Source organism: Ochotona princeps, chromosome 11 (assembly GCF_030435755.1).
Source record: "Ochotona princeps isolate mOchPri1 chromosome 11, mOchPri1.hap1, whole genome shotgun sequence".
Classification (NCBI taxonomy): Eukaryota; Metazoa; Chordata; class Mammalia; order Lagomorpha; family Ochotonidae; genus Ochotona; species Ochotona princeps.
The window spans coordinates 22,622,716-22,633,564 of NC_080842.1; positions in this window are offsets into that span (position 1 = coordinate 22,622,716).

Genomic DNA, 10,849 nt, shown 5'->3' on the forward strand with positions numbered 1-10,849 from the left:
GTGGTACTACTTGCTGTTTTAGCTTTAGACAGACTATGAGCTTTCCTGTGGATATTCAAAAGGAGAAAAATATTTTTTGTCTGCTATAGTCACTTTGCAAATAAAATACAGCTGAATTTGCTCTGAAAAGGAGAAAGAGAAAGTTTCATTTTCACTTGCTGACTAAAAAGCAACAGTACTATGGATACCCAGGAAGAGTTGTGTGAATGTAATTTTCTTTAATAAAACTACAATGATAGAGTAAAGCCACATTCTCATTTAGTTTTAAAGAAGATATACATGTGATGCATACTTTCAATCTGTATTTCAGCATTATAGAATTAAACTGACACCCAGTGAAAATTTCAAGATTATCTTTTGAGCTGTATCAGAAAGACTAGTTACTTTTATGTCATTTCAAGTCAAATCAAATCAGTGCATAATGTTTTCTAGGTTTCTTGCTAAGAAACACATCTGGGATATGTAAATATAGTGCTACTTCCCAATAAGTTTTCCAAACAAAGAAATGCAGACTCTGTTCTTCACTTTGTTGTGCAAAATTACATGTGCATTTGATTTCTCATGTCATATATATATGTATGTATATGCATGCATGTATATGTATATATGTATATATGTTTATATATACACATTCACACAATACACAATACATGCCTTGCATGCACCAGGATCCAATCCGGGAGCCAATTTGGCTCCTGGCTGATCCACTTCCCACAAGTTCCCTGCTTGTGGCCTGGGAAACCAGTACAGGACAACCCAAAGCCTTGGGACCTGCACCCATGTGGGAGACCTGATGGTGCTCCTGGCTCCTGGCTTCGGATCAGCTCAGCTAGGTCCATTGCAGGCACGTGGAGAGTGAACATCAATTTAGTCATCTTCACAAATCTCTTAAATTTGGTTTAAGATAATTTGCAACAATGTGAACCTCTTTTCTACCTTGAACATTCTATTTCAGAACAAAAGAGACTTGCTTTTGCTTCTCAAATTACAAATATTTGACATTTTAATATTTTACTTCTTTTTGGAAAATAAGCCAAATGTCTTATGGAAAGTAGCTTGATTTTCACATGTAGTCTATGCACTAGGGAAAGGAAAGAAAATGACAAAAAGTGATTTTTAAAGCCATGATTGTTTTGTTACTCTAGAAAGTACTGAATCTGATGCCTTAAGTAATACTGATCTCACCCAGAGGGAGCCATATTGCCTCCCCAGACAATAGTCCAGTGGGGACATGTGAGGTTTCATTGATAAATCTGTGATTCCTTGTATCAGCTTTTACCTACTGTTTTTGACTTACCTGGTGACAGCACTTCCCAAAGAAACCTACAGTTTTCCAGATTCAATGAATTAAATCCAGCACCTGGAGATCTGATGTGTTTGTTACCTTAGGACTGCTCTGATGTCACTGCCGTGAGAACACATCCGAGGAGCACAGTGACCTGACTGTCTTTGTGGAATGAAGATTCAAACACCAACACAGTGAGCTACCGTGAGCCAACCACAGATGGACAAGATTGACTCTCACTCATTTCTGTCTCACTCAGCCATCCGCCCAGTCAAGAGGTTGGTTCAGGGTAACCATACCTGAATGTTCATCGACTTTCAAAAAAAGTAAATACGGACTCAACTGCTTGAATTAGCATACTTATATAATAATTTACTGAGAGTTTCGTATGTATAACCACTTAAAAAAAATAAAATGAATCAGAAAAATTAACTTTGTTATTTCTGATTTCTTAGAAGTTCTCACCTAGGGCCCAGCAGCATGGCCTAGTGGCTAAAGTCCTCACCTTCAATGCCCCGGGATTCCATATGGACGCCGGTTCTAATCCCGGCAGCTCCACTTCCCATCCAGCTCCCTGCTTGTGGCCTGGGAAAGCAGTCAAGGATGGCCCAAAGCTTTGGGACCCTGCGCCCGCGTGGGAGACCCAGAAGAGGTTCCTGGTTCCCGGCTTTGGATCGGCACAGCACCGGCCGTAGCGGCTCACTTGGGGAGTGAATCATCGGATGGAAGATCTCCTCTCTGTCTCTCCTCCTCTCTGTATATCCGGCTTTCCAATAATAATAAAATCTTTTTAAAAAAAAAAAGATGTTCTCACCTAAGCCTTGATCAGGACAGACTGAACATTATCTTTGCCTGGTTTAAGATTTTTTCTTTCTTTGTTTTGCTCTAATCTCTCAGCATTAGTTGTTCCTTTACCTCTTTCAATCCCAGGCAGTTCAGTCAGAGACCACTTCTGTACCAAACACTTCTTTGCTTCAGAATTTGCAGCGATCCTGCAGATAATTCTCATTCCACCATAACTTTTCTAGAACTTTAGGCATCTTATTCAACCCGATGCCGTAGTTCATGACTTTTTCATTCAACGACTGGAAGCAAAGTAAACTCTGCATGATGTCTAACCCACCTGCAGAGAACCGCAGCATTGTAGGAGACAGAAAGATAGCAAAAACTTCCAAGTTGAACGTTGCCTGAACTGGTTTCTCCCATTACTTAAGAAGTTTTAAACCGGTAATTGCCTTTATTAAACTCTATTCTCGAATCACTAACCACAGTCACACAATCGATGTTCTACAGTCCTGTCGGTCCTGTTTCACATCACTTTTCTGGAATCCACCAGGTTGCGATTTACCTTTCTGCACTGCATTGCATTGACAGAGTTCTGTACAAAATCAGCTTTTTGCATATCTATTTTCAAAGTTAATGTTTAATGGTATTTTTCCTTTACATACATAAGTATTGCCCATTGTAAGTATAAGGGATCATCAAAAAATTCATAGAAATTACAAGTTATGCAAAACTGTACATATCTTTCAAAGTTTTCACATTTAAATATTTTTATTACTATTGTACATTTTAAATACCTCATTCTTTTATACAATATTGATTCTTATGTTAATGCTTTCTCAAAAATGTCCAGAGCCTTACCTTACTGCTTGCTTTGTCAGATGCTGAAGAAAGAAAACAAGACTGTCATAAAACAACGAGTCTCTACTTTGTTTGCTTTCACAGTGAAATTAAAATTTATATCTGTTCAATTCCTACTTGTTGCACTTCTCCTTTTAATTTTAAAAGCATATGCTGCTTTTGTAATAATAAAAGAAGTCAAAAATGTTTTTAAATAAAACACCTCCTATGGGAGGTTTATGTAACCTAGGCAGGGAATTGGAAGAGAAATTTCTTGGGAGATCTTAGAAAGAGAATAATATCTAAGAATATTGATGCTGGAGATCTTCAAAGAACGACACTTGCCAGATCAGCCTGCAGTGTTTCACTGACCCAGCCAGGGAAGCTGTTGCACCAAACACAAAGAATTTTAGACTACAAAAAGGATTACAAGGAGAACTGGAGAGTAGGCTGGGAATAAAGTGCGACATCTAAGCCAAAGAGCAAAGCAGACAGGGACTAGTTCCACTCTGTTTGCTTGTTTTCTAAAAAGCACAGAAAAATAAGAAATCGGGCATACTATTCATCAAGTCATTAGAAGTTTCAATTCTGGACACTGATTTGATCTGACCATAACCATCTAATAATACATGTTATTGGGATGGAGCACATGTCATTCCAACCCAGGCTCTTACAACAACTGGTCTACATGAGGCAGGGATACTATGCCACAGCATTGAAGACAAAGGCCGAGACAGGTGAGGGGAACACCTGTGGGCCTCATGTGAGCTAGATCGGGGAAGGGCCTGATTGGGCTGACTGTTCCAAATGGTGCAAGCAAAATTAGAGTGGGCAAGGGTTGGCAGGGCTTTGCCACATCATCAGATGGCAGAGACTGGCACCGGGGACAGATTCTGTTAAGTTAAATGCTAGAACCATCTGGAGAGTGCACAATCCAGAAGTTGGAGTGGCCTAGAAGGGAGATAGTGGGCACCTCTCTCGTGGGTAACCACTCCCACTGGAGACTCGAAAACCAGGACAGGGGCAGGGGTGGCTAAACAGAAAGGCACCTTACAGTATGTTTGTGGGCTCGATAGTAGGCTGGTTGGGTCAAACTAGGCTTCAATGTCCACTGACAAGTACCAGAGCTTAATGGGAGGTAGGGCATACTGAACAAGCCTGCGGTACATACTCACATGCATGGGAACTAGGGAAGTGAGCAGGCCCGGCGGGGGTTATGGGGAGTCGCCCCCAACTAGGCTGCAGCTCCCACTGGTTTGCGTGAGGACCGAGTATGAAGCGGGTAGGAACGAGCTTGAACACAATTCCCATTGGTCTAAGTAGATGACAGGGCTGGAAACAGAACTGACCCAGCAGAGACCAATCACATTAAGCAGGGCCATGACATTAACAAACAAGCTAGAGAACCATATCCGGGGGAAGATTCTGTGGGGGATATGGGCCAAACCCTATGGATTCTAGCCCACAGGTTACTTCAAGAGATGGAGTGGTGGTGGACTAAATTGGGTGTGACCAGGAACCTGCCATCGATCACAGATTAGAGAACCCACAACAGTCTGGACTGGTCAGGGCAGCAGCACCCGAATGCGCATCCTGAATGGGGTGTGGGGTGGGTCGGGCTACAACATTCACCAGCTCATGCAAGGCCAAGGGGAGGGACGGACTGCACCGGGCACTGGCCTAAACCCAATGACATGGATGAGAACTGGGTCTGGGAGTGGATCAGGGGGAGAAACTTGGCAAGCTCCCCTAGCGAGTCATGGCCCCCACTGGTGAACAGGTGGCCCGAACCTGGGGGTCAGACGGGCTGGGCAAAGTAGCTCCAATGGTTGGTCAATGTATGGAAAGGCGATGGAACGAGCACACCGAGCAGGACTGAGCAAACCTTAGCCCACAAGTGAAACTAGAAACCAGGATGGAGCACAGGTCAAGCCAAGCTAGACTCTTGCATCTTCTGGTTTGCGTGAGCCAGGGACACTAAGCCACAGTGTCTAAGGCAGAGGTCGGGTCAGGGGACGGGCTGAGCCAACCTGAGTCAGAGCAACCACTGCCATGTGCGTGATCTATGGCTGGAAACAGGCCCGGCTGGGGGGTTAAGGGACACCCTAACTGGGTTGAGGTTTCCACTAAGGGGCTCGTGGGCTGGAATGGAGGCTGCATTCTGATCAGGATATGGTTGTAGTCTCCCTTGACACAGGTGTTGCACTGGGACTGGACGCACCAGGCCGGGCCAGACTGCAACACCTTCTGGTGTTCTGGAGCACCAGGGTGGATGTGGGATGGACTAGGCTAGGTCTCAACCCCTACTGAGCCATGTGTGAGCCATGTATGTGGGTATGGACAAGCCATGGCTGGGCTGAAACATGCAACAGCAACAACCAGTTTGGGTTGAAGGCCAGTTAGGAAAAGCCACTGTTCCTGCTAGGACAGGAGATGAACTGAGCAGTGCTGGCTCATGGACCCACTGGTATGTGCGAAATCTGGCACTCAGAGGGGTTCTGATGGAGGAGCCTGGGCAACTCCTCTGGCAGGACACAGACCCGGCAGGTAAGCGCAAGAAGCATGGAAGAAAGCAGCCCAAAAGAGGTCATGGAAAGTTTCCCACTGGCATGAGTCGGGGGCAGACCAGGCTGAATCAGTTCACATTATCCACTGGCAAATCCAAATGCTTTGGTATACGCTTGCAATGAAAGAATCATGACTGAATTTGAAATGTAATACAGCAAAAAGGCAGAGGAATCCACCATGCGGGGAGGGTTTCGGGAGGGGTTGGGGGAATCCCAGAGTCTATGAAACTGTGTCACATAATGCAATGTAATTAATAAAATATATATTTTTTTAAAAAATTCAAAAAAGTAAGATTGTTTTATTTCCATCAGTCTGCTTTTTAGTTGATTTTTTTTAAAGGCAGAGTCAGAAATAAAGACATGTGGAAAGTGAAAAATGCACCATTCATTGATAATTATTATATATATGACAATATATGTGCATATATATGTAATTATTTGGGTTTATAACAAGACTCCTTCTAAAATACATTTATTTAAATAAAAACAAAAAACTAACAAAAAAAGTATTGAATTCATTGGGAAAATAAGTATTAGATAAAAATCATTAATATGATTCACCATGACCACAAGTATAATCAAACTGGGACTGTCTTAGAGATTGATGCACACATTTTATATGGAAAAGTAGATTACAAATGGAAAAGATTAGGATGGATTCAGAGAATAGTGACTCTGCTGTTAAATTTACAAGATTCCATATTATGTCCAAATAATTTTTTAATAATACCTTGGCTATTTTCTTTTTCACAGTTGGATAAATTTATTTCAAGACTCAAGTAATTCTAAAATCACAGCTAAAGAAATTATAAAGCACTTTCCAAATCGCACTGAATTTTGTCATGTTCAGTGTAAAATATCTCACCCACAGTATTTTCTTTCTTTTTGCATGAGATCATATACTCCTTGAGAGCGCAGACCATGTGTTATACTTTAGAAAATTTCTGAGTGCATATGTAGCTGCAGAGGTACCAACAGGTGCAGAATATATACCAACAGGTATACCAAGTCAGGTGAAAAACATCCAAGTGATACTAGTTTGCCCAATGATTTCTTTCTATAAGACTTGGTATAAGACACTGCAAACTGAATTCAATTGAAAAGACTCTCATGAACCTATTCTTGAATACTTGTCCTCACATTGAGAAACTAGGAGGAATGAAAGAAATACACATTTAACCAAACTTTTGAAGTTCAGAAAATTTAAGTCAGTTAATATTATAGGTCTAAGTGATCACAGTTGCTACAATCATTCTATACTTCTAAAGCTAAAAGAGAATAATTTTAGGTCCATGTGGCTTCTTTGTGTTAAGATGATTTATTCGACAAATGTCTACTGAATACTTGCTGTGTATGTCCAACACACTCAAAATAATTATTTGAACTCTGGCTTTAAGCTGCTTAAGGTCCATGGGCTAATATAGTTATTATGAGGTAACACTGTGAAAAGAATGCTCTAAAGGCCTTTAAAATTATTTTATTAAAAGAAAACTATATGAAATGTCAGAGTGAGTCAGGCCTTCTGATACAAACCCTTATCTGGAGAAAAGCTAATATGATTCACCCAGAAGCTTTCTACAAACTTTTTTGTCTGAAATGTCTGCCAATAACCCATGCAGTCTGCCATGTAGGTTGCTTCTGTTTCTGAAATTTCAAGTGGACTAAATGGTGTTTTTACAGCCTTTATTTATTTCAAGAGTTAGCAAAATTATCAACTTCCTGCCTCTATCATTGGTTTGTGCTTATCTGTCTCTTTATCTGAACAATGACATATTTCCTACAAAAAGACAATAAAAAAACTCTGAAACTCAGTTCTGTTACTCTCATGGATGTTGATCATTATCCTTCAAACACTTGTCAGACATTACTTTGAATCTGTCTCTCCTACGACACTCTCTGATCCATACCTTCTGGACCTAATATTTTCATCATAATGATATCATAAATACTGATATCTAGAAGAATTATATGTAATGTCTAAATCATGGCTAGATACTTTCTAATTCATTTACTTGTATAACTGAGTCATCAACTAATTTGTGTTTATAATAGTCAAACACTACCTATGAAAATTTTTAAATAATGATTTCACGTTTTAGAAAAATAAAAATCAGGCCCAGTACGTTGGCTAAAATTGTCATCTTGTAAGCACCAGGGTTCCCCATATGGATGCCAGTTCCTGTGCCAGCTGCTTTACTTCCCATCAAGCTCCTTGTTTATAGCCTGGGAAAGTATTAGAGGAACTTCCAAAGTCTTAGGATTCTAGACCTGCATGGGAGACCTAGAAGATGTACTTGGTACTTGGCTTTTGAATCAGCTCAGCTCTGGCCACTGTGATCACTTGGTTGAGTGAACCAGTGGACAGAAAATCTTTCTGTCCCTGCTTTCTGTAAATCTAATCTGCCTTTCCAATAATCTGCCTTTCCACTTCAGATCCAGCTTCTGGCCAACGGCCTTGGAAAGTAGTAGATGATTGCACTAGTAAATATTGAGAAACTTTTAAAGAGGATTTGTCACCAACTCATCTCAAACTCTCCCAAGAAGTAAAAAAGGAAAATCTTCCCCTAAATCAGTCTGTGAGGTCAAATCTACTCTGACAGCAAAGTCAAAGTCAAATTTTAGACAAATATCCCCCATTACTATTGATGCAAGAACCCACAAAAAGTAGTAGAAAACAAACTTCAGTGTCATTAAAAATACATTCCATTACCAAATGATAATTATCCCAGAATGCAAGAGTGCTTCAACTGTATACAAGTCAACCAATATACCACACCCTGTTAACAGAATGGAGGGGAAAACACGCATCTCAGGTGAGGCAGAAACAGCATCTGAAAAACCCAGTATGCTTTCATAATAAACACATGTTACGAATCAAGAGAAATGTCCTAACATGACTAAGGGCACTTAGGAAAATATGACAGCTAACATCCTATACAATAGAGAAAGATAGAAATCTTTCCTCTAAGATCAACTGCAAGATAAAGCTTCCACTTTCACCACTTCTAGTCAACATTTTACTGAAAGTTCCAGCCAAGGCAATCACACAAGTCAGAGAAATAGAAGGCACACAGATTGGAAAAGGAAGTAAAACAGTACACATTTGCGGAATGCATAATCTTACCTATAGAAAATGCTAAAGAATCCGCAAAACACTAAAATTCATTTGCAATTGCAGGGAGGATGAATAACCAAAACAATATTCCAAACCAAAGTAAATACAAGGCTCTCCAATTTTAAAACTTACACCAAAGTTGCAGTAGTCTAAATGTAAGATGTTGATGTAAGAATAAACACATAGATCAAGGAATAACACTGCTAGGGGACTGTGGCACAGTAGATCCAGCTACTTCTTGTAACACCCACAGCCCTCATTGGAATACTTCCAGCTGCTTTTCTTCATAGCCAGCTTCCTACTAACATGCCTGGAAAGCAGCAGTTGATGGTCCAGGTGCATAGGGCCCTTCCACCCACCACTAGGAAGTTCCTGAAGGCTGGCTTCAGCCTGGCCTAGGTCAAGATATTGCCCTCTATGGGAGATGGAAAATTCTTTCTCTCTCTCTCTCTCTCTCTCTCTCTCTCTCTCCTCCTGTATCTCTCCACCCCCTGTAAAATAGACAAAATGATCTTTTTAAAAAAGGCAAAGTGACTGAGGGAACAATTTGAAGATGAGCTGAAAAACAAATGCACACATCTGTGTGGATATTCAACTGATCTTTTGACAAGGGTGCAAAAACCACAAAATAAGGAAAGACTGTGTCTTCAACAGACAGTATGAGGATAATCAGATATTCATATAAAAATATAAAAATAGGTCTTACCAGATACCAGACACAAAAAGTAACTCAATGAATCAAAGATGTAACATATATGATCAGCAAGCTTATGTAAAGGTGCTGAAAATCATTAGCAATTAAGGAAATGCAAGTCAAAAACCACATATTACTTCACTCCTACTGAATAGCTAAAGCAATAACTGCAACGATAATAATAACTGAAAATTACAAGTATGGGTGAAGATTTTGAGAACTCTACACACTTGCGCTTTATTAGTAGGTAAAGTGATGCAACCATTAAGGAAAATACTGAGGCTTTGCTCTAGAAGATTAAGCAGAATTATTACCCAGCAATTCCATTCCTGTTACATAACCAAAGGAATTGAAAACAGGTATTTAAATGAATACTTGCCTATGAATTTTCACATCAGCAATATTGACAATGGTGAAAAGATGGGTTATTAAAATAAATTTCCATCAACGGGCAAATGGATAACCAAAATGTGATTTAGCCATTAATGGAATATGATTCCATTTTTAAAAGGAAAGAAATGAATATAGATGTTATAACATGGATGGACGTTTGAAACATTACACAAAGTAAAGGGACACAGACACAAGAGACTACTCTATGTCTGCATATGCATGACATGTCTGAAATAGGTAAATTCATAAAGGCCGTGAGCAGGTCAGGGGGAGATCAGCCTGTTAGAAGGGTAGAGTGGAGATGGACTTATTTATTTATTTTTATTGGAAAGTCAGATCCACAGAGAGAAGGCATGACCAGAGAGAAAGATGCTCTGTCTGCTGATTCACTTACCAAGTGACTGCAACAGCCGGGGACCAGCCGATCCGAAGCCAGGAGTCAGGAGCTTCTTCTACGACTCCCATGCAGGTGCAGGGTCTTAAAGCTTTGGGCCATACTCACTGCTTTCCCAGGCCACAAGTAAGGATTGCAGGCAACCACACAGGATCCTGGTGGATGCAAAGCAAGGATTTAGCACTGGGCCTGAGATTATTTAATTTTTACAATCGTATGCCTACAGTTTATTTCATAATCACAAGCTTTACCCTAACTAAATTAATTAAGCATATGGTAAGTAGAAAATTGCTCCTCCTCAAAGGTATACACAAGGGCTGTAAAAAATTAAAAGTCTCAAAGTCTCAATTTCACTCATATACATTCTTTTTTAAGAAAAATTTTTATTGCAAAGTCAGATATACAGAGAGGAGGAGAGACAGAGAGGAAGATCTTCCATCTGTTGATTCACTCCCCAAGCAGCTGCAATGGCCGGAGCTGAGTCAATGCAAAGCCAGGAGCCCAGAGCCTCTTTGGCCCTCTTTGGGCTGTCCTCAATGACTATCCCAGGCCTCAAGCAGGGAACTGGAAGAAAAGCGGGGCCGCCGGGATTAGAACCAGTGCTCATATAGGATCCAAGTGTGTGCAAGGTGAGGATTTTAGCCACTAGACTATTGCATCGGGCCGTGCTCATAATACATTCGTAACTGTTAAGTAGAACCACAGGATCACTAGTTACTGAATCAACCAGACACAAAGCAATCTTCTACTTCCTAAAACATGCATAGCAAAAACCACC